Here is a 24,802-nt window from a genome sequence, read left to right as displayed (position 1 = left end):
GATTTAACGCAGATGATTTTAAATGCACTTTGGACACCTGTTTTCTTGCTCTTTGCTGTTTGGACCAGAGTGCTAACCATAGTGCAGGGGGAGTTGTGGCTGCTGCTTTGGGCAAGCTGGAGGCATTCAGCCCTGCTGTCGCTCAGCCTGCAGGAATGCAACGCTTCCAAAATCTGCTGAGTTTTGCACAACTTGCCCAATCGGGCTTAAACGCCAGAAATGACAGCCAAAGTGACTGCATAATCCTTATGATGTTGGAAAACCACTCTCAAAAATTAATGTGCAATAGAAGAGAACGCGTGTCGCTGGCACAGGCAGGGTTATAGCTATGCTAAGACTGCACATGTTTAATTCGAGGTAGTTCTTCTGCCAAAGGGGTTTCTGTGCCATGATTTGCTACATAAACAGTATTTGAGTCCTTGGTTTTGGGATTCAGGTTTCTGGAAACCCTATGGGCACCATATGAAGGACAAGGAACCGATCCTGGAAAATGCAGAGTTTGGAGGTTTTGCATCTTCCTCTATTACCACCCAATGGCTGGATCTGCCAGAGTGCACGATGCACAAACGTGGCAGTGAGTGTTACTACAGTAATATCACACTTGTCATAGACCCATAGATTGGCGTGGATTGGAAGGGATCTTAAAGATCATTCAGTTCCAACCCTCTGCCGTGGGCTTTTCTTGCTATAAATGGATGCAGTCTGAGGGCGGAAAGCTACAGCTAGGTGAGGAGGGATGGCTTGGAGCTCCCCTGGCTCCTAGTTATGGTGTGCAGGCCTGAGGCTGTCTTGCTGGGAAGGTGCTGAGCTGTGGGATCAGGTGCTATTGGGGCGATCTCCTGCCTTTGGAGCTGCCTGGGGAGTGACTCATGCACTGCTGTGTGCACCGAGTGCCCTTTTCCACTGCATGCTGAGGGTCAGAATAGCAAGCAACGTTTGGGAGGCTGCTGCCCCCCCAAGCTCTCACACACAAAACAATTCCCAGAGTATCCATAGAGCCAATATGTGGTTGATCTGTATGGTTTTTATTGTTGTTTTGTTTCTTTTCCTCCTACTGTTTCATTGCTATTTTCGAGCAGTAGCGGTGCTTTGCCAAGGAGCTACAACACCATCAGGGAAGGAGAAGCCAATGTGAGGTGTGAGAAATGCATACAGCTCTTCCAAGCTTTTGTCTTCTGACCTGTATGATGGAAAGGTATTTTTGTATTGTGGACTTTCACAATAATCAATAATTGTGTGAGCTACTGTGACGTGTTTATTAAATAATGCATCCTTGTGCCTCCCACCCCAAACCAAAGCACAGGTGAGGCTGCACCCTGCCCTGTCCCAGCTCTCAGCACAGCAGGCTGCAGACTTGGGGGAATTAATGATTAACCCCAGACTGAATGCTGAGCAGAGCTGTGGAGGTAGGAGAAGACAATCCAAGCTCTCATGCTGGCTGCTGAATGAGAACTCATTTTGTGTAGGTGAATTCTCTGCACAGTGGTTCCAGATCTATCACAGCATTAGATTGATGGTTGGAAGTAATAATCTTAAGGGGTTTTTTCCAGTCTAAATGGTTCTACAGTTCCATAGCAGGGCTATCTTTCAGCACTGAGAGTTGGATGATCTTAGTGGTTTTTTCCAACATCTATGATTCCATGATTGCTGAGTACCTGCAATCTTGCTTGAGAGCAGCAGCAAAGGCACGAGCTCAATGGTTCAGAAGGGGAAAGATTCTGCAATTGTGGGCAAAGGAGGTTGGCTCAAAGCCCAGTGAACCTTCCATTGGTTTCAACTGGCTTTGCGTTGGTGTTCTGAGAAAACTGGGAATGCTTCCTAGAAAACGTACTTCTCTCTTCTGCTTTATGGGTATTGCTTTGTGTTTGTGCTGACCCATTCCTGACATTTTGCTCTTGTTCTGATTCAGAGCTGTGATTTAAGAAGGGACGAGTGGCTCCAGCCAAATCCAGCCCCTAAGGTGTGGCAGCGGCAGAAAGAAAGGTGGGAAAGAAAGAAAGCAAACAGCTCTTGTGTGTGACTTTGGCCAATTACTTGCTTCGTCAAGGAAGACAGGGCACAGTCTGCTCACCTTTTCCACAAATAGACTGAAGGTTCCACCTGAGCACCTTCCAGCCATTTCCCTCCTGACACCTCCACAGCCCTCCAGCTCCCACCCTGATAAACATGAATTCCTTTCCTGTTTCCCTGGCTTTTCCCATTTATTGGCATGACCTGTCCTCAGCACAGCATCCAAGGTAGGCTCTGCAACCTACCCTGGCCCCCAGGCTTGCAGAAGACCTGCCAGCTCCTTTGTGGGAAGACCACAGGGAGCCCACTGCTTTTTTTTTTTCCAGTTGGCCGTGCTGTGGATGGCTCTTTGCTGCTGCAGGTGCTTGGCTGCAAGTGGCACACAAAATCCACTTCTGTTGGAGCTCTGTGCAGCAGATGGCTTTGTGAGGAACAAAGCAGAGGGCTGCTTGCAATGAAGGAGCAGCGTGCTTTGCCGAGTGCAGGATGTTTGCTCTGCAGCGCAGGGGAACCAGCTGGAAACGCTGCAGAACCTCTGCATGTGGTGGCCATGGGAGAGAAGTGACACCCTGTGAACGTTCTGCTTCAACAAAAGCAGGAATGGTGCAGGCAGGAGGAACAGCTCTTTGCTTTTTTGCAGCTTTTTCTGCCCACTGCACTCTGCTAACACACCTACTTTCTGCTCTGCACCACTGCTGACAACGTTGATGCATCAAACCAATGTATTACCCCAGTGATACCTCGTCCCAGTGCCAGCCTCCAGCACTTCTTCCTATCTCCCAGGCCACAGAACCACTGAAAGCCTGAGGCTTGGTGACAACGCTATGTGCCAGGGATAGGAGCCTTTGTGAGCACAGCCTTTGTTCTGTGCCACACAACAAAGCCCAGAAACGATCAGCCTTTTACCTGCCACCTGTTTGCTTTGCCTGCATTATGTTGTGCCAGAAGAAAAACCAGGAAACAGCAGCAGGCAATAACTCACAGAAACCAGTGGGAGCTGGAGGAACCCATCACAGGAGCGCAGTGCTGGTTTCCTGCCAGGAGAGATGACTTCCAGAATTCAAGATGGACACGAAGAGGAGAGAAAAAGGAAAAAAAAAAAACCCTTAAAGCAGAGTGTTGGGGCAACCTGATTGCTGTTGGCTCCGTGTCAGCCTGGTTATTTCTCTCTCTGCCTTGTGAGCTCTTCAAACCCTGACAGGGCCCCATCTGTCGCTGTGAGTTCCTTGCAAAGCGGGCTACAAAAGCAGTTGCTTCAAGCCATCAGACAGGGCCAAATTTTCTTGCTTGTTGTCAATCACCACTTGCACAAACCACAAGGACCATCCCACGGGCCATGCGGAGAGCTATTTATATTTTCTCACCACGGAGAGCATTTATTTGGCATAGCTGGCCATTTGGAACCGCTCACCCTGCCTCTTGCAGCTTCAGATGAGGAAGATCCCCTTGTTATGCATCTTAATAAGATGCTCAATTAGCCCCCATCAGCTCAGCTGGACGTGTTGATGGCCAGGGTGGGCTCAGCTGGTCACTAAACAGCAAGAAAAGGCCAAAGGGAGGGGATAGCCTCAATGTGGAATGGCTGTGGGTTTCACAAATAGCTGGTCGCCTCTGAGCTGGGGGAAAAATGACTTTCAGCATCTATTTCCACCAACCCAGGAGCTCCCAGCTTCTTGGATGCTGTTAGGTAAGAGTTAAACACGTGCTAGCTCCCTTTGTTGAGCATACTACTGCAGTCAGCTCAAGCTTCCTCTTGTCTTCTGCCTGTTGTCTGTACTTACAGGCAGCGCCTTTGTTTCCAGCAGTTCTAGAGCCCTGATTCCAAGCCCTGCTTTAAGGAGATAAAGGCCAAGGAGAAGGCAGCGAGCTGAGCGCTGTGTTTTTAGCTTTGTGTCCCACTTTTGTTCATGGCTCCCTATAGCCAGAGCTCTTCCTTGCACGCTGCAAGTGCTTATTGAAAGGGTAGGCTCACAGTCATCAAATAGCAGATAGTGAATAATGAGTTAGGCTCGCACACAGAAATCCAAACGGGTTTTGTTTAAAGTGGTGTTTGGTATGCAAATAAAATTAGCAATCCAAATGAGGCTGCTTCTCTCCCCAGAGTGTTTGCTCAGCCTCTCCCCAGCGTTGGCTTCCAATTGCAGGGATCCAGGTAATGGTTTAACACAGCCCATTAAGCGATTTGCCTTCGGACACCGAGATTAAAGGGGAACCTTTCTCCATATCAGACCCTTTGGTCCCTCCAGACCCACCCTGTGTGCCCTGCTGGCCTCATGGGCACAGTAACCTGAATTTAGGAGTAGTTTTGATCCTGTGTGCTGTTTGGTTTGGGGGAAAAAAAATCCCACTGTTGTCTTGAAAAAGGCAGATAGTTTGGTAAAAGTATGTTATTTTTTAAGGAACTTGGACTTGAATCTACTCGAGTTGAGCGAAGCAATCCTATCATGTAGTGTAAATGTCCTGAACTTTGCTCCCGAATCAGTTCAGATTGCAGCCGTTGTGCCAAGAGGTGCTCGTTAAATTTACAGCCCTGGCAGCTCACCCCACCCACCTGAAATAAACTGACACAGGGAAAAGAAAAGTGCTTCACCCAGCACAGAGCATTAATGGCACCGAGCATCCGAACAGCATTCTGCAGGGAGCCTGGGGCTGCTCCTGGGTTATGAAATGCCCATGTGCCATTCCGAGAGCAGTGCTTGGTGTTGGTTGGGCTTTCCCTGTGCTCACGGTTGATAGGAGCTGTTTTTAACGAACTGAACTTTTTTTTTTTTTTTTAATTATTGCTCCATGATGAGTCATCGAGTATTTAGCAGAGTTCAAGCTGTTTTTCCAGTTAAATGTTTTGATTCACACGAAATGTTGGGGTAATTAACGCTTTTTCTTTGCCTTTTCTCAGCTGCCTTTGAGAAATCCCTGTTTTTACTTTCACTTGTTTCTAAAATCCTTAATTACAAGGAGGGGAAAGGAGATGCTGAACTTTCTTTTAAGCGCGTACATTGCCATGGCAGTGCGTTAAACATTAATGCTGGTAAGTTAAAGCCAAATGAGACGCCTGAATACTTGGAGTCTACAACAAAGTCTGGGTTCTTTCCTCCTGCCATTGTCTGAACAAGTTATTTTCTGCGTGTGTCTGAGTTTTCCCAGTGTAACGTGCAGGTAACACTTGGCAGTTTGGTTGCAATGCGTGCAGTGTGTTGGTCTGGTGAGATGAAGGGTGTTCTGTATGGCATTGTGACAGCAAAACAGCCTGTTGTGAGCCCTTCCTCGTGCTGGTGAGCAGCACTGGGAAGCATCACCAGTGCATGGTGGGAGGCAAGCACAGTTCTGTATTGTTTCCAAATACGTCTTTTATTAAACACAGAGTTTAAAAACATAGCATAAGCTCTAAGGCATTGAAAGAGCATTCAGTAGGATGTAAGATAGACATGCATTTATGTGATAGCAGCCAGTGAAACTTTTATTCCTACTTCTGTGCGGAAAATCTTGGAGTGTTTATCCACGCATGTGGATTCTAATGATAAAAAAACAGTGAAAATGCTCTTCACTGTGATTGCAGTCGTTAGTAAAATAAATATGTGAACGTAGCATTAAGGACTGTAGTTGTATCTTCATTCTCTTTGAGAATGTGTTGTCCATACTACTCACCCTTTGAAACCACCTAACCAAGACATTGCGTTGTTTGGTTTTTGTTATTACCAACTTACCAAGAACCCATTTTGTGAAGAGGGAAGTAGTTCTTGTTTTCACTTCTTTTAAAAATAACCAGCAAAGGGCAGCGCTGCCGAAATCAGGCTTGTTTCATTTCAAGGAAAATGCCTTAGCTCCAAAAGGATGCTTGAGCACCAGAGAAAAACAGAAATGGGGTCCTCGATAAGGATCTCCAACTCCTCTGAAATGTGGAGGTGTTGGATGAGGAGTGCATATAGAGTTAAGGAAAACAGAGAGTCCAGCAGCTGCGGATCAGGAATAGCACTGCAATTGTATAAAATTGTCTTGAGGAGACGCTGCAATATATCAAAGGAAGCAACAAGTTCCCGTGAAAGAGCTGTGCTATGGAAAGGGCTATCCCTTGTACCCTGCAAAATGAGACTTGCCAGCTGTGAGTCACGGTAAGCAGGACAGAGATACCATCTGCACTGTCTGAGCAGTTTGGGGTATGGAGATTTCCTAATGGCAAATTCCTGACCATTGAGTGAGACTGGGCTGACTGAGAGAGCTGTGCCATCCTCGTGCCTCAGAGTGCTGCTCAGGTGAGGTTGGTGCTCTGAAAATGCTGTGCTGCTGTGAAATGCTGCTGCTGGCATGCAGCTTATCGCTGCTCTCATTGGGGGCAGAGCGAATTTTGGCTGGTAGAGAACCAGAGCACCCTTCAGGAAGCTCACCTTATAGCTTAACCACATCCCAAACAGAAGATGTGCTGAACTGAGGGCTTTGCAGACCCCTTTTTGTACTTTCAAGAAGCACTTTTCTGTTGGCATAAAAATTAAGTAACCCTTATCTGGAGTAGCAGGATGGACTGATCTGTCGTGGAGTTTTGCTCATTTAACAAATTATTTCCTAACCGAAGCAGCTTTCTGTGCTGAGTCTGGGAGCACTCAGCCCAGCTGTGCTCACTCTGTCTTCACACAATGCTGGCCTCTGACAGGTTGTCCTTCCTGAAGAAAGGCTTTTCTCAGTGCTCCAGGGTTGGTGTAGCTCTGCCCATCGCCTTTCAGAGAGATCTGATAACGGGTCCAAAAGTCACCAACGTTCAGTTAGCTGTACAGGAGCCTGCCCTGCCTGCCTGCGTGCTACCTGCGTGCTCTTTGACTTTCCTCATCTCCCTGCATTGTGTTACAGCACACCTCGGCAGTGCGTGTGGACGAGCCTCCAGCCCAGGTACCAAACCTCCTTGGTTCTTCTGACCAAAGCAAGATTTCCTCTCCGTGTTTCTCTCGAGGCGAAGACTTTTGCCGATGCGATTGACGGCATTACCAGACAGTATTAGACAGAAATAGCTAGATCTAACTTTGCCTGGTAAGACAGCAATCAGCAGGCGCTCAAGCTAAAGGAAACCGACGTGAGAGCACTTCTTCCAGCTCCAGGGCTAAAGTGATGGGGCGGGGAAAGGCTGAGGGCCTCTCCCATGGACACATCAGTAACCAGTAAATATTTAACTTGAAGTGCAGGCAGTACAATCGTGAGAACACGACTGTTTGCAGTTCTCTGGCATGAGAACTGAAAAATACTGTAAAGTACTTGCTGAACTTACCACCAGCTCCATCCTCCGCATCCACGTTGCTGTGAAGCGCTCACCATCCCCATGTCCTGCAGCTCCATCGCCCAGCAGGGATGCAGATGTGGTTCAGCTGCACCCCACAGCTGTGCTCTCATCGATATTAAACCCCCAGACAGAGTTAAGCCTAATGCAGGCCGGGTCTTAGCTCTTCTACTGCAGTGAGCATCAGTGCTGCCCATGGAATCGCTCTGTCGTGGAACTGAGTTGAGCAAACTGAACATTGGTGGGAGAAGAGGAGGGAGGGGAAGATATTGAGGCTGAGGGGATTTCGCTGGGTTGCTCCTGACTCCCATGACTCACTGTTCTTGCCTAGATAAGGCTGAGCGGACGCTTTCCTAAGCATAAATCAGCCCTGGGGGAGGGCAGGGGAATTTCCTTGGTTCCATTCCTTTTTTATTAACTTAAGGTGACATCCTGTGCATGCCAGGGATGCCCAATTATTGTTATCATCTTTTTTTAATCCATCCAAGGTTAGCATCCATATTGAATTTTAAGAAGAGAAGATGGATGGGAGTTGGGTGCGTGCTCCAATTCATCTTATTTAAATGCTTGTTAAAAGCCAATTTGCAGAATCACTCAAATTTCACACCATTTCCTCAATCCCCTGTGAGCCAGTTAATAAGTCACACACAGGCTAATCACCAAAGAATGCTCCTCTGCTCCCTCCTGCTCTCGTTTTTCCTGAGAACTGCAACGTCCAAGGGCAAGAGCGCCTCTGTGGGAGCTGCCTTTGGTTTGTTTTTCTGCTGTTCCTGTATTACACGGCAGTTTTTGTACGGCATTGCACTGGACAGGGTTGGAAAGGCATAGAGAGGTTTTTGCTTGCATGCCACTGGGCTGCTGTACCTGTTTTATCCAGGAGGGAGGGAGGGGATTAGCACTAAGCTGAGGATGAGGAAAAGGTTTTAGTGCTGTGATTCAAGCACAGAGCGGTCCTGTGAGCCTATGTAAAGAACTGGGGAGAGAAGCACGGTCCAAGCTCGTGCGTAATGTTGCCCTATGCTTCTTACAGAAGGGAGCTGAAAACCAATGGGTGCAGTTCTGGAAAACCAGCACGAGGTCTGTGCACTATCCCACACCAGGGCGTCCCCAGGAACCCCAAAACTCGAGAGGCATCAACGATCCTTGTGAGAGGGTGAGTCTCAGCTCATACAATGGCCTGTTAATGAGGTCTGATGTGAATTCTTATTCTCTGAAGGTAGACCGTGCCCAAATTTTCATCCGGATTAGAGTTATATCAAAGTTACTGGTTTGTTAGCTCTACTACTCTAGATAATCCTCTTCCAAAGGAAATCAGTGCTTTAAATGTGGACTAGAACTGGGATGTGATCCTAAGGTCCAGGCAGCTCCAGCTCACCTTCTCTCTGTTGAGTGCAGACTGAATTTCATTTTCGAGTGGCCCTGGTCTAGATGCCCCATCATACCAGCACAACTATGGGTGTCAAGGCAGGACCCAAGCAGAGATACGAGGCTGCACATCAGCACGTGTTCTTGCAGTGCCATTAACTCACATTGGCTGGGGGGCTGCTTTGTTCACGTCCCTCTGCTTGGTTAGGTAGAGCAGGGTAAGCATCCACTACTTGTTCTTTGCCTGGGTTAAATTGCTTTGTTTCTTAATGGGATGATTAGAGTGATTAACCCACCTGCTCCATATGCTGCCAGCGCTGCCTGTATCGGGGCAGGTTAGGAGGTTGAAAGTTCACAGGCTGTTCAGCCATGGAAGTAATTGAACTGTAATTGGGAAGAACGACCTTTACCACCAGCGTCCTGCCCTGAGCACCTCTCACAGCCAAGCACGGCTGGCTGCTAGCAAATCTGTCAGTCCCCTGGACAAGAGCTGGGCCGTGCAAATACCCAATAGCCCTAACCCCACTGTTTGGAGGGATTGTGCAGTGCTGTGCCTCAGGAGGTGTGCATTTGTATGCTAGAGCTGGCGTGCTTCTCACCTCCTTTACTGTAGTAGGAACACTTAGCAGGGTGGTTTCTTTCTCATAAGTATTTATGATCATAGCCATTTAATAAGTCTAAAAATACTCATTAATACAATAGCCAACATCCTTACCCTCTTGGCCAAATGTTCCAATTCGACCTAAATTGTGGCACAGTGTCTTTCTTTGAGAACTCCTCCTGATGCATGGTGTTGTTTGGTTCACCCTTTAAACATCGTTACCAGACAGTGTTAGAATAGATCCAAGAAATCCAGCACTGTCTAGTAAGATGCCCACAGAGGACCATTGTCTGTCCAGCAGCTGGAGAAATAGAGCATCTATTTTAATGATTCCACATTCTTCAGGATGTCAGTGGTCCGTAAAAACTAATGAAAGTGGCTTGAGAAAGATTGCCTTACATCACCTGGCTTGTCAATAATTTACCAGATAGGTGATGGGCAGAAGGAAGACGTTTGGTACTAAAAGATAATTTGAAGTCCGTGGTGGATTTCAGGAGACAAAGATGGTGCAGGAAGTTGATGTACTAAAAATCTAAAATAGAAACACAAGATTAGGTCCTATTTCATAACAACGTAAGAGCAGGCAGATTTCCTTCCTTTGGTTTCTCAGTTTCCTCGTTCCCTTCTCTCTTCTGATTCACAGAAATACCAGCACTCAAAGTCACTCCAATCAGTTAAAACGACAAACCGAAATCTGGTGTACAAACAAACCAGCACTAAGAAGGGCACAAAAACGTGTCAGGGATGGCCCAGTGTTCAACACAGCTCACTGATGTTACTTTATTGTACTGCCTGACTTGAAGGGATGCAGACAAATTTGAATCTTAATTCAAAGTGACAGGAGTCTTAGGTGTGCAATTGTTGGTAGCGTAATTAAGCATAATGAATGCTAACGATGAAGACGAAGGGTAGCTGCCTGCTTTGCTTCATGTTATTTTTTCCAGAAGTTTGCTGTAGCAGAAATCTGGCCCAGCTCTGAGCCACGAGGTGTTTCCTCACCTAAGAGCTCTGTGACATGGTAGGGATGCTGGGCTGTTGCTGACCCTCTCTCCATGCAGGAGGGGCAGCAGGGTTTGCTCCTTCCCTGTCCCCTTGGAGCTGGCTGTACCTCTCAGGCACTGTGGTTCAATAGCAGGAGTGCTTTGCTTTGAGCCGTGCTGCTCTGCTGCATGCATATTTATCATAGCCCTGAGGTACCTGCGAGTCTTTGCGGCCCTAGCACAGCGTTTCACACAGTAGCAGTGTTTCACACAGTACGTGCAAGCTCTGTATAGATCTAAGCTGTCACACAGCACATCTCACCCAGGCTGTGGATGGCTTTGCACTCTGATAGGCGTTCACAAACCAAGCAGCTCTCTGTGCTGGGAACTAAACAGCACAGCAGGCCAGGAGCTGTAAGGAGCCTGGGTACGTGTGTGGGGCTGCTTGGAGTGCCTTCCTACCTGCCAGGGATGCTGACACACCTGCCCACAGCACCCTGTGTCTGATAAAAGCACCTATCAGCAGTAATATCCTTCCTTGGCGATAGCTTTCATGCTGCGCCTCCAATATCTGATAACTGGGGGAGTGAAGCTTCCTGTATTGCCTTAATTCTCAGAAAGAAACAAAAAGCATCTGTGAACCACTGAAGACAACATTCTCACAGTAAGTTCTTTTAGGCTGAGCTAGTTCTTTCCAAATGACTTTAAGCAGGGTCATCAATTTATGGAAAGCAAACTTGCAGAGTGAGGGTCAGATCCATCCTGCCTTAAAACAGATTGTTGTGTTAGTCCACCAACACAATGAAAATAATCAGGGAGAACGGTACTTAACAACAGCCCCACTTTTTCACCAAGAAGTTAGAAACTGGCATTAAAAAAAAAATAATCCACATCTGTATAAAAAATAAAAAACGTTACTTGTAAGTTGAAGGTTTTAGAACAAATGGTTTTGCTATTGGAGCGTTCTGCTGGAGGAGAGAAGTCTAGAGGAGCTGATGTGAAAAGGACAGAGCAAATGATAACAGCAAGGCTGGAAAACTAAATTCCGCTATTGATTTCAGCTGTCTGTTCCTTGAATTATCTTATATTTAGATTAGAAAAACGTTTTGATTTGGAGGGAAAATTATAAACTAGAAAACTCGAATGCTAATTTTCAGTAAACTGTTTGCTTTCGTTCTCTGGAAAGCTAGCATGGCTTGGAAGTAAATAGAATACAATTGGAGAAGAGCACTTGCATTTCTTTGAATGCTACAATACTCAGCATTTTCATGTGAATGCATTCTATCACTGCAGTATAAAACACATGCTGTGCTCTATATTCTGCATGATTTTCTGTTCCCAGGCTCACTCTGAGATTCATAATTCTATAGGAAGATGACTTGCTTATATTTGCTTTTACCCCTTATTCTATAACCTGAAGCATTTCATCATAAATTTGTCAGATCTCCCCAACTGTGGGCAGTAAATCACACTTGGGTTTCTCTATTGGCCACTGACCTCTGCTTGCAAATTCGCTGTTGAACTTTTCCACGTTGTACACGAAACACCATAATCATCATTACCAGGCAGTATTAGAAAAACAGAGAACATCCAATGCTGCCCAGTAAGATGGTAATGGCATCTCAGGATCATGGTCTACAAGCAGATATAGCACAAGCTAGAAAGCCTCGCTGTTTGGAGAAGGAAAAAGAGAAAGGAAAAACAAACAACAACAAAAAAAAGAATGCAACCTATAGCTGTCCTTCATTTGGGATCTTCTCAATTATCAAATGCTGTCACTTACCAAGAAGAGTCCTCACTTCTATTTTCACCTAATGGAACGCGCCCATCAGCTGCCAACTGTCACAAGGTGGCATTTGAGGGCTGGGCAGTTAGAGTCCTAGCTGCTACTGCAAATCAAAAACGTGGGGAAAAGCGAAATCCAGGAAGCAAAGCAACTTTACAGACTTAGGCGTATGTAACTCTTACCTTTCTTCCAGTCCTCCAACTGTGCGAGCTTTATCTACGTTTTTATTACGCAATTAACATTTGCTGATTCTTTCAGTCGTCTTTTAATCAGGTTTGTTTTGCTTAGGAAATCCAAAGATCTTACAGAGCACAGTTATTGCAAGGAAACCATATTGTTTTAAATGCTGAGAGAGCTTCAGTCCTCTCCCTGCTCACGAGAGCTTTCCAGGTGTAGATTTTTACAATATTACAATAACACAACACAAGCGTGTGTTAAAAAACACACCGAGTTCTCAAGAAAAATCTCTGCAGCAGCCAAAGGCATTACTACAGCTTCTTCAGCACCAAGAGGCTCAGCGTTGGCATTGAATACCTTTGCAATGCCAAGACAAAGCACCTTCCATTGCATTTTGAAACCTGCTGGGGATCTCAAAGCCTCAGGGAGGTGAGAGCCATTCCCAACCTCTCAGCAGCACTGCAACCACCAGACATCAGAACTGAAAGGTGGTGAAAATGAAGAGGAAAAACAGCTGGACCAGAACATGATGAAATGACAGAGGAAGCCACTGCTGCAACTGGAATCCCACCAGTTTAAGGTGGGTCCATCTGTCACGTCTTTCTGTACACAAGCTGACGTTACAGGTGGGTCACTGCACTGTAGATCCTTCAACATCTCAAGGTGTTTTTAAGAGAAAGTCAAGTCAAAGTCTGATGCACACAAGTTGCTTTACAAGAGCTTTAACCTGAGTCTGCCCTGCACAACTTCTCAAGTCTTGTACTGCAGGCCATGCCCCCATATTGGCTTTTGAATTACACCTGTGGTTCCCTCTTCCATTTTGACTTTCTAGGAATAGCTAAAAAATCGCTGCTGAAGAATTTGGGGAATGGAGGGAAGTTGGGATTGCTTTTGCATTTTGTGCTTATTTTTTTCTGTTATTTCTAACGAGGCAGCACTGAACCCCATTGGCCCTTTGCTATTACAGGAAAGGTAAAGCTTCCCTGAGGCAGCCAGCAAACAGATGTGCTCCTCTTAACCATGACAAAAGAAAGTGTCTTTTCTGCTTCAATAACACGGTATGGAGAAAGTCAACAAGAGGAACTGAACAATAGCTCTTTGTCTGAAGTAGCCTAGATGTCATAGTTAGAACGGAGGATTTCCAGACAACAAAACCTTAGGCTGTGTTAACAGATCTGGTTGCTGTGTATCAAAACTGTGCTTGTTTGATATTAGAGCAAAAATTTTCTTGAATGACCACAGTTTAGAGAATTTACGTAACGCTTGGTTATAACTAGGGGAAAAAAACTCAATTACATTGATTTCATAAGCTGCTCAGAGAAGGAAAGGGATCGACCATCAGACTCAAAGCTCGTAGCAAGGACGGATATGCACTTTTATGTGATGTGTCTCATCATTTCAGAGGGAATGATGGACTCACATATTGGAATTTACACACCTATGGTGAGATAAGAGGTGGCAAAAGCTGCATCCTTGCAGGTCGTCTGCGCTCAGCTGGAAAAGACCCCAATCCACTCCTCTCACTCTGCATCAGCCTACGTGGCATTGACCAGCCCTGCTTTGTACTTCTGATGCCACCTGAAGATGCCATTAGGACAACTCAAGTCAATCAGCATTTCATTTATGATGCTCTGGGAATCAACCCAGCAGGAAAGGACATTGGTGTGATCCTGTCATTTTCTGAAGGTTCCAGGGATGTTTTAACCTGATCCAGAAGATTTTCATCTGTGGCCTGGCTATGAGGTAACATATTGTGATTCCAAGAGCAAAAACTCCACAAGAGATATACCAAAAATTCTGAGCTAACAACTCAATGCTCCTGGGCTCAGTGGATCTCTCCCACGCCCGTTTCTTACAACTGAAACCTTTCAACAATCTCAGAGATGTTATGCTGAGTAAGACACATGTTCAAGCCAGAAGACGTGCACATAAATGTCATCAACCTCAAAAAGTATAAAGTCCAAATCTTGCCAAGAGATTCAACAGGACACCTCTTTGAGTAGCCAGATGTACAAACTGGTGTCGATGGTACCTGGGGAGTGGCATTATGTCAGCTCTCACATCCCTCCTGCTTCCAGGGATGGAGAACATCCAGAATGAAGAGGGATGGTTCTCTCCACAACAGTGCAAGCAAAGAGGAAAGTCAGAGGGGACAGGAAATGAGGAATTTTTTCAAGGCCACTTCTTTTAAAGCCTTTTTCACCCTCCTGACTTTGACACGTTTCCCAACAAGGAAAAAAACTCCTTGAGGCCAATTAGCTCTGAGCTTATCTCCAGCTCTCACTAGAACTGCCCTTTCACTAATGCTGCTCAGAAGGTCAAAGTTTCTTCCGTAAAGCAAGGTGAGTGCATTGGATGTGCTCAGGGCCACAGGAGCAAGGTGTGTGAAGGGGGCAATGGCTGTGCTCCATCAGCAGAGATAGCAGTGAGGTGTTCAGGCACTTCTCCAAGGACCTGGGGAGAGCTCTGGCTTTCCCCCTTCATTCAAAGCTCCCTCATTTCTTCCCCTCCTTTTTGCAATTGCGAACAAAAGGTTCAGAAATCTGTGAGGGCAGTGCTGCTGTGATTTACCTGCCCTTAAAGAAACACAACTGGATCAACCAATTCCCTTCACACACACTGAAAGACGTAATACCAGTCTGGATTACCACAGAGGAGCAAAAAGCCCCAGTCCATTATTTGATTTCCTACTTCTCCGTTTAAGAATGGGAAAATATTTTTTAATTAAAATCCTTTTCTTGACATGCCAGCTCTTCTACTATTCATTCATGCCACATCAGGAAAGTCGGCCCCGAGCAGGATTCGACTCCCAGTGTGTTACTACTAAGGGGCAACATTATGCAGCCAGAACTTGGAGCAGACGTGTGAAACCATGCAGCCCTTCCTGCACGCCTCTTTCGTATCTATTGTCTATTCTCAAAAGTCCTGTGATGCCTTAGACTGGGATCCTGGAAGCCCTTGCATTACGTATGTTCTTTGTGATGTCCTCCAGTTCAGTTTCTACTAAAAACACAGACTGTGTTGGTGCAACAGCCTATCAACACACTTTGTCAACGTGGCACTTCCAATGGACTTCCAATGGCACCACTTTCACCACACATCGACCTGTGCTACGCTGACATCCTCAGCACTCACTTCCATCACTTCCACCACAGCCAAACACTGATGGAGCCAACCAGCGGAGCACACCTGGAGTTAAACAGACAAAAACTCAGCCCACGAAATTCTGCAACCCTGCATAGTGTTCACGTGCAAGCTGGGCAATGGTAGCAGGCCAAGATGACTACTCAAAGGCACAGTTTTCTTAGCTGCATAATGTGGTTCTAATACACAATCCTCATGCCTTGCTCTGGTGTTAATCATTAATCAACCCAACAACGGTTGGTGAATTTTCTTGTTAAAACTTTCTGTCATTTATGACTACTCGTAGGCACTGTGTGATGGAAGTGGGAGGTTTTGTGGGGAAAAAAAGAAAATCTAATGCTGTAGAAGACAAAAAATGTGAAATAATCTCCAAGACCACCCATTAAGATAACAGAAGTCTGCTTGGTTTGCCTAAGAGCTGCCACTAATGGGATGCAGAGCAATCCATGTATTACCTTCTACCCAATACTGCATATATTCCACTTCTTTTCCTCCTTAGAACCAGTAGAGAAGCTTTATATAGAAAACAAGTGAATTGTAGAGAACAAATTCAAAGGAAATATACACTTTGTAAAAATGTGGGGATTTTTGTGGCTGCGTTGGCAGTCAAAGGATCGACATCAAACTCAAGACAATGTGTATCCATAATATATTCAAAACAGCTGAAGAGGTTACGCAGTTCTTATCATCACAAATCCGAGAGCCAAAAATTAACTGATTGCCTTATTGTGGGTTTAATACCTAAAATTCCAGTTTAATAAACTTCTACCTGCTACTGCAGAAGTTTAATAGCGACGAACACGAGTTAGGAAAACGATTTTATAAAAACTGGCTGAAATGATTCAGTGCAGTTTAGTGTGATATTTTGATAAAACGCATTCGGATCTTCACTTCAGCATGTGCCAACCTGTCTGCAGGACAGAGAGAACATTCACAGGTTTTTGTTTTTTTTTTTTTCCTTTACTACAAGAGCTGCCAGCAATTGGCCCTGGTTGGAATGCACACCACAGCCATCTGCTCCAGCCAACACGGTGCTGGCAATGAGCAGCTATGGGGCCAGAGCCCCCAAAAGGCACGGCCCAAATTGCAGAAGAATCAGGGATTTCGTGGCCAGCTCAAAATACAAAATCCCACGCATTTTTTTTTTCTGTCTGGTTCACGAAATAAAAATTGTTAGGGACTGATAGCCTACTTCTTCCACACGGTACTAATAAATTTCAGCTCGTTTTTCTTGTCTGCTTTTAGCAAGACTTATTTAGTACCTATAGAGCACATAAATTATTTACGTTTACCAAATGATGGTGTGAGCCATCACAGCAGCTTGCTGCTTACATTACCACTGCCGGTGCAACAAGCAATTCCTGAGAGTTAGGAGAACTTCTTGTTCTGCAGAAGACGACGCCTGCCTTTAGTGCACTCAAGGCAACGTGGTGGCAGCACGAAATTAAATGCTTTGTCTCGAGAGAACAGCACTGACTTATAACAGCAGAAGCAGGACCAGTCTGAGATGCATCACCAAAAATAAATATATCTCCAAGGCGATTAATCTACCGTCTGTCTGATATATTAAGAAATAAATCCTCCCTCCTTCTAACCTGGATAGTACTTTCGGGGTGGGCCTGAGCACTTTGGTCATAGCCAGGATCTTTCAGAAGCAACAGGTCGTGAAGAGAAGGAAGGAGAAAAGTGGGAGCAGAAGGGAAGCGCGGAGGAAGGCGGTCGGAGCCTTACCGTTGTGAAACGCAAAGCAATGCAGCGCCATCCAAAGAGGAACCCAAAACAAAAATCCAAACCAGCACCGAAAAACCCCAAACGCCCCCATCTCGTTTTCCTGAGCCCTCAAAATTGAGTGCTTTCTCTGGCTACGCGGTACCCATGAAATATAAAACCACCCTAATGGTCGCCCAGGTTACCGACTTCATTTAGTTAATCATCACCACTATTACCAACGTCCAGGCCTTGAGAAAAAAAGGAAAGAATGGCTGAAGAGGAGTGGAAAACAAGGAACTTAAGTGAACCCCACCCCCTTTTTTTTTTTTTTTTTACACATCAGGAGCAATTAGATTTGTACCTGCATTACCTCTATTTCTCCTCCCCTTTTCTGCTTCCTCCCCCACTTGTTTCTCAAAGTTCCCCAGCCCTAAAACAATGGGGTATCCATTAATCGGGTATCAGATATGCTGGGGGGACACGGAGGTGCCCGGCTTTGCCCAGGCAGCTGCAGGTCCGGAAAGGAATGCAGCTCCAGTGGGGGGAAAAATTACTTGTTGGTTAACCTGCAGGGTGAGCCTTAATCAATAGGCACGGACGATGAAAAGAACAAAGCATGTGAAACTTAAGCCTTTATATCTCGAGCTCCATCAGATAAAAGCTGTACCTGGAGCTGGAAAGGACAGCCAGGCTTAGCTGGGAGCTTAAACGCATCAGCACGATCCAAGTTGTTTCAGGAGTTGACTTGGCTTATTGATCGCCATTCCTTCCGCCACCACCAAAGATTAAAATACAAAAGTAAGCCTCTAATGCTGACTTACCAGACTCTGACGACAGAGCCCTTAAAAGAAAAACGAATGAATGCGAAATGCGCGTCCCGACTGTAAAATGTGATTTCCTCAGGCCACTTTCCCCTGCCCGAAATATGGTAAGGACATTCTAATTAACTTGTTTTGCAAACAAAATGTCCAACGAATTAACATCTGATTGCGCTCGTATTTTACGTCCAGTTTGCATTTTTTTTTTTTTTTTTTGCAATTTGAAATCCCATTATATGCTTTGTTTTGTTAGAAATGTAGAAAATTATCACTTTCTACATTTCCCACCCCCCAGGTTAAGGCCAGGAAGAAAACCCTGTTTCCTACATGAGCAAACCTCCACACAAAAGGATGTTTCCTTTCTCCTACATGAGCAAACCTCCACACAAAAGGAGAAGCCTAGGAGAGTTCTTACAGTTTTATGGCTGTCTCATAGAAGCGACTTCAAAATGCTACCATCAGCTGGGATGTGGTCATAAAAGTGTATTTTAATGTGCCCTTTCGTTCACTCTGGGCCCGATTAAATTAAAAGCATTGTTGTGGGGAGGATTTTTCTTTTCATTCTGAAATGAAGCTTAGCTCCATTTTTATACAGCAGCCTGCATTGGTAAATCTGTGTCAGCAGGTCAGGCCAGCTCCGGGACCCACAGCCCTCTGAGCTCATTCCATACATAGAGCAGCACTGCAGTTGGTGTTAACAAGGGCAGGAGAAGCACTGAGCTCCTGATCTATTGGAAATACTGTATGGCATCACTTTATCTGGCAGATGGAGTTTGCTGCTGGTCACCCCCAGCTCTCAGGTGCCAGGTTTGTATGTTCTGACTGTTAGCATTCCTGAAATGTACTAATACAGCCATGATGGTAATGGCGAGTAATATGATTATTCTGAGAACTTACTATGCCTTCACCAGGCTCGTTGCTTGCAGGGCAGAATGGGAGGAGGAGACAGAATTCAGAATTTAGCTAATATTTCCCCAAATCCTGGCATTCCTGTGCTTTTCTTTTAGTTGCTTCAATTTAGTTGCCCGTATGTCAAACGGTGCCTTTTAAGAGCCGGGATTCTCATTCAGTAATGAGTTCTAATAATTCAGTGATTAAATTAATTAATTTTGAGAGCCCTTAAGACGCCCACGAGTGAAGGTACTTGCAGAAGTCTTGCACGTACCACCTCCATCTCCGCGTGGGTGCTGAGCTCACAGCCGCAATGCCAGCTAAATTAAAAGAGGGATCAAAACCAATTAAAAGGACTGAGGCTGGTACTGAATTCGAAAAGCCAACAGGAAATGGATAAAAGCTCATATCTGGCTTGGTATTTCTGCATAAATATGGCATGATTTTTTTCAGTCGTAATGCTGTTCCCTGAGACTCCAGCAAGCGCAAACTGATCTTCTGTCAGAGCAGTCCAGAACAAAGCAAAGCCCTCTAACTTTTGTCTTTGAAAGGAATATGGTTTAGGTAATAATTGCAATTACAGGGAGAAGATATAGGCAAGAATAAAAAATAAAAGTCAAGAATTAGCCTCAGCGAAACGGGGGGAGTAAGTAATCTAGCAGCATTTCCTGCAATTTTGACAAAATTTTTCAGAAATTAAAGACCTTTTAGAAACCAATCCAATCTGGCAGCATTCAATCAGGGCAGGCTCAGCTCCCTGGCTCGGACAAGCCCCATCCCCTAGCACTGGCTGGCCCAGCTCGGAGCCTCACAGAACCTTCTCGAAGGCCATTTGACTGGAGGGGTGGAGGGACCGCGTGAGCAAACGTTTTCTGCTGACTGCAAAGTGTCTGCAAAGCCAGCCCAACTCCTCTTCCTGAACCGGGCGGCTGCATTGCACACGCAGCCTGCTTGCTTACAAAACACCTCTCTCTCCTCATCCAAATTTACCACGTCAACAGCGTCGCCCACCAGCTGCCAGCCCAACGAGGAGCCAAAAAGGAGCTTTTTGGGTGCCTCCATCTTCCTGTCTGTGGGACCAGCCCACGAGCGAGCTCGCGCCTCACCAGGCAGCCAAAAGCTTTGTTTTGTCTCCTGCTCCCCGGTGTCCGAGCAGGCAGTGCAAGCAAGGGCTGGTTGGGCTGGCACCGGGCCCAAGAGCAAGGAGCCCTAATGGTGCTCTTTTGGTCGTGCACACACACACAGAAAAGCCTCGGGTAAGAAAAGAATAAACAAAACGAACCCAAAATGGCTCCTCCGTGCCGTGAGCGGAAACTGATGGGTGAGGCAGAGAGACACCTTCCCTTTCCTTCCCTCTCAGCGAGGTGGTCTGAAAAGTTCCAAATCTCCTTCCTTCACTTGCAGCTGAGGAATTAATTCTGGCTCCCAGGAGCCCGCAAACATACGGCTAAAACAAGAGGGTCGGGCGTTTTGTAAATGCATTGTAAAATACAACGCATTTGTAAATGCGTTGTAAAATACATTAAGATGGCAGTTGGTTCAGAATCAAATTGAAAAAATGGCAATCACCACAAAGAACAGGAAAAGGAGCCCACAGCGTGCTGCATTTCAAAGGTCACCATGAGCACTGCCCAAGCTGGGTCCTCGTTGAGGTGCAATGAGTCTGCTGGGATGGATCTCCCTAGTTTTATACCATCACTTTTCAGCTGCCATAAGCCTTCTCAGATGGAGTCTTTTTTCCAAGCTCTCCAGGACACCTGGGTGAAACTGGCTTTCCCCCATGGCTCCCTCCTATTTGGTTTCTTGGTTCTGCTCTGCCTGCCCTGACTGGTTTGGCTGGTTGGAAAATGAACGCTGGATTCATGCGCCGCTCCCCCTCCCCCAGAACTGAGCAGACAAAACCTGATCCCGACAACAAAACCCTCTTTAATCCACCTGGGGAGAAAAGGAGGAAGAGAAAAGAGGACAGAGCCCTGCGAAAAAGTGGAGAGGAACGAACACAGGTATGAAAAGCATTGAAGAAGTCACGCCGCGTGCTGCTCAGATCATTGCTACCACAGTACCTGGACACCGTGGCTTACCAGTACCATGAACACACACACGGTTCATGCAACTTCGGTGCTGAACGCACAGCACCTTTTCCCAAACCAAAATCACCAGCCTTCCAGAGGGCAACCAAAGGGACGCAGTGAGCATCGCGGGTGCACGGCAGGGCTTCCATCATCTTCTGATCTTCCCGTGTCCTGGAAAAGACGAACTCGAAGCGAGAGGCGTTCGCAGCGGAGGGAGGAAAAATAATAATAAAAATAGAACTAAACCTGGAAAAAAAAAAAAACCGAAAAACACAAAACGGTATCAGCCTACCGAAACCTAACCAAATTTAAAAAAAAAAAAAAAAAAAAAAGGAAAGCAAAAAAAGATTAAACCACGCGTGGCTTTCTTCGCAGCCCAGAGCTCTGCTGCTTGTTTAAGCTGGAATTGAGAAGAGACGGCGAGTGTCTACGGGCTCGTCTTACATGTAGTCCTTCACCCCTCCCTGCGCAGGTGCATTCCTTGCGCCCAGCCAATCTGCGGCCGCTGGCCCCCAACAGGTGTGTCCTCCGTGGGGAGCGGCTGGCCGGGCCTCAGCCCTGTGCCGAGGCGGCCTCTCTGGGGGCACTCAGCCTCCCCGCTGCTGTCTCGAACAAAGAATCGATTATTTACCGAGCGTGGGCTCCGATCTGCTGCTCCTGCTCCACCTCGCGCTCCTCCCGTGCGCCCCGAATGTTGGAGTGATGCGGAGCTACCGGTTCAGTGCTGAGAAATACTGCAGGACTGTTCGTCGTCCTGTTGAAGGAGAGATGTGATTATTTAACCGAAACCCACCTGGGTCGCCTCGCCTGCTGCGGCAGCGCATCGGGTGGGTTGGTGATTGCTTTCCCATGCGAAGGATGTAACATGCACGCAGGGGCAGCACTGGGCACAAAGAGATGCAGGGACTTTCTGTAGGAAAACAGCAGCGTGGATCCCACCATCATCTACTCTTGGCACACGGAATAATTCCAGAAACTAACAAAGAATCCAACCAGAACTCCACTGCCCTGCTATGCAGGCTAGTAATAGCAGAGGCCCACTGCTGGATTCATAAAATCATAGAATGGCTTCAGTTGGAAGGGACCTTAAAGATCATGCAGCTCCAACCAAGGATGCCAACCACCAGATCAGGCTGCCCAGGGCCCCATCCAACCTATCCTTGAATTCCTACGTCCTTTCAGGGGTACCACGACTGAAAACCCAACAATCTCAGCACACAGCAGCTCAGACTGCTGGTATTCACTCCTAGATCAGTCAGATAGAAATTCCATTCTCAGTGCTGACAAAAATCCCTGCTTCCCCTTCCCTGCGCAGAATGCTACTGGGATGCTGACAAGCATTATGTCTCTTCCACGACATAACCTTGTTTTGAAAGTGTTGAGGGATGTGCAGAAAGGGTTTACATGATTAGGACTGAGCACTAGGACTGATTGGTAACAGCACTTAAAACAAAGCCAAACAGTGACTTTCTGCGGAGCATTTTTAGCCCCTTTCAAGGAAGTTTTCCACAAATTCTCAGCAGCGTCGTGAAAAAAAAGAAAAACAAGTGAAATGTTTTCTCCTTGTTATGAAGGAAGCACTCATATTTCCCATGGAAGATGTAGCTAATGAAACAACACATTATCATGTTAATTAACCCAACTGGCAGAAGAATTCCCCTAAGAAATGACTTATCCTCACGGCTAACTCGAGAGAAACCTTTGGTTGCAGAAGACTGATTTATCCTGCAAGGGTTTCTGCAGTTTGCAGTTTGATTATGCTCTCGGCTGTGCTTCTGACCACGCTGCCTTTTTCCTTTTCATCTCTCCCTTGCTGGAGCTGCAGCTTCCAGACACACGTTGTCACCTGGGACAAATCCAGCCCACAGCATCTGGAGGAGAAATTTATGCCTGCGGTATCCGATCCTGCATTTGTGCACTCTAAGAAGAATTTAAAAGCCGAAGTTAATAAATAGCTTTCCAAATACAGCGTTTCAGCGCCCGATTCGTTGGCGGGCGTAGTTAGCATAGATAGCATCTAGAATCTATAGGAAACTACCAACCTCCTCAGCACTGTTCCCCAGTGGGATAAATGCACCGTGACTGGGAGGTGGGACGCAGCCCCTGGGGCACGGCTGAGCTCTGTTAGCAAAAGTGTGATGCAAACCTGGATCTCACCTCCCCCAGGCCAACCGAACCAAATTCACACCTTTCCCCCTCTGTGCAGCACAAGCCACCCCTTCCATCTCCATCCTATCTGTTTAACAGCCTGGAAACCACTCCTTTGCCACATGCTCCCATTCTCTTTTTTTTTTTACTTCTTTCAGGACCCTATCAAAGCCAATCCAAGCTTTGAGTAACGGTCAATAAACTCCACAAGGTTCCAACCCAAGTGAATGGGATGCCTGGCAACTCTACCACCCAAATCCCATTTTCCCACAATTGCATTTTTTCTGTCCTCTGTTCATTTATTGCTTTCTACCTGGCCTCCAGGGGTAACACAGAAGACTGAGTTTTGTGACAGAATAAATCAACCGTATCTTTCTGCAGAAATGCCTGCAAACGAGCCTCTCTGTTATCACAACAACAGCAGCACCAAAAAACTTATTATCAGCAATAATCTACACCCTGGCCTTGGTTAGTACACAAGAGCCATTTGTTTGCAAACAGAGAATATTTACATACGACATACTTGTTTGATGGTAATCCTAAACCCTTCTCTATCATCTCAGTCCTACCCGAGTGTGGCTGTTGTACCTTGCTTCAGGCTGGTTATTCTCTCATCTTTTGCACACTAGAAGCTGCACGCCAGGGAGACTTTCATCTGGCACCGTAATGAGGCCGATGCTGATTTTGTTCTTTGACATCCCTAAAGATCCCCCTTGACAATCTCATGTGTGTTAATGCGACGAACCTCTGACCTGTCTCTGGGATGAGTCTCAGCTTAGTGTCTGGGATATTATTCAGCCTGCATACCTTACAACAGTCATGATGTTGGCTTGAAGATGTCCGTAAAGAACGAGCACACTGTTCTCTATGGGAGGAACTGAACCAGAGAGATTAACAGAGCTGAAGTGACTTAAAATCATATAGAAGAATCTGCAGTAGAGCCAGAACATCCACGCGATTACGTTCCAGCCCAGTGCTTTGATTTTTCATACCTTCCTATTTCCATCAGTACAGCTATTTACAGCCGGAGGATTACACTGCCATATAAGCCTGTGAAACTGAAAACAGTTTTCAATTCTATTCTTCAAAAGTTGTTTAACTCCAAACAGTCCATTTATATCAGAAATAGTTATGTACCGGTTGGACTCAGACCTACCCAACTTCCCAATAAATGATTTACAGCATAAGAACATTAAGGAGGGGACTAAGCCATTCAATACCCACTGGTGCCTTATAATGATCCAGCCAGCTGAGCCTCTCCTATTCTTTTCTAACACAGCAATAGTAAACAAATGGTTTCCCATGTATGCTGAAGTGAGATTTCACAACAGCCTTATGGCCTCAGAAAGTCAAGTTGCAACACAAGAGGTGACACCACCAGGCTGGACAAACCCTTGCCTACCTTCTGTATCTATTTATTCATTTATTATAATTCCAGAAATGTAAGCTACCTAAGACATGGGATTTAATTCCTGGCACGCTGTAATGATGTATTCCTGCTGAAGGTGTTGGCTCTGCGCTTTATAAACCTCTGTGAAGTACAGCAGAGAAGACCTTATTACATATTTTTCATCTTTAAAAAGATTAATGTGCAGCTTGTTATACACCTACTGCTGAAACGTTTGTTTCTGTGGTTATTGGAACAAATGGGCTACATCTGGGCAGCAAGCAACCAAATGCTCACATTAATAATTCCTCCTCGGATAAATGCAGATAAGCTAAAGCAGACAGGAACCCTGCCCCCAAAATCACCCCACACTCAGATACAGATCCACACCACAGGATGTCACTGACACCAAAAGTTTGGTAGGAAGCGGATGCTCACATTAAAAAAAAAAAC

General features: G+C 46.0%; 1 long non-coding RNA gene across 11 annotated transcripts in view; it reads left to right on the top strand.

Annotated features, from left to right (window-relative positions):
* The window catches only part of LOC116242521 (uncharacterized), a 51,718-nt gene that overhangs the window by 17,525 nt on the left and 9,391 nt on the right, over positions 1-24,802 (top strand). For 5 of the 11 annotated variants that reach the window (XR_016459381.1, XR_016459386.1, XR_016459378.1 and 2 more), the window contains exons 4-6: positions 1,080-1,195; positions 1,910-1,983; positions 2,337-8,423. This is a non-coding gene — a long non-coding RNA (uncharacterized LOC116242521). Of the gene's footprint in view, positions 1-1,079; positions 1,196-1,909; positions 2,238-2,336; positions 8,424-16,715; positions 18,062-18,476; positions 22,689-24,802 lie in introns of those variants that run through there. The other 6 variants (XR_016459387.1, XR_016459383.1, XR_016459384.1 and 3 more) reach the window with 6 other exon arrangements.

Source organism: Phasianus colchicus, chromosome 22 (genome assembly GCF_987193195.1).
Source record: "Phasianus colchicus chromosome 22, bPhaCol1.hap1.1, whole genome shotgun sequence".
Taxonomy (NCBI): domain Eukaryota; kingdom Metazoa; phylum Chordata; class Aves; order Galliformes; family Phasianidae; genus Phasianus; species Phasianus colchicus.
The sequence above is the reverse complement of the archived record's forward strand: the minus strand, read 5'-3'. Positions and strand labels throughout refer to the sequence as shown.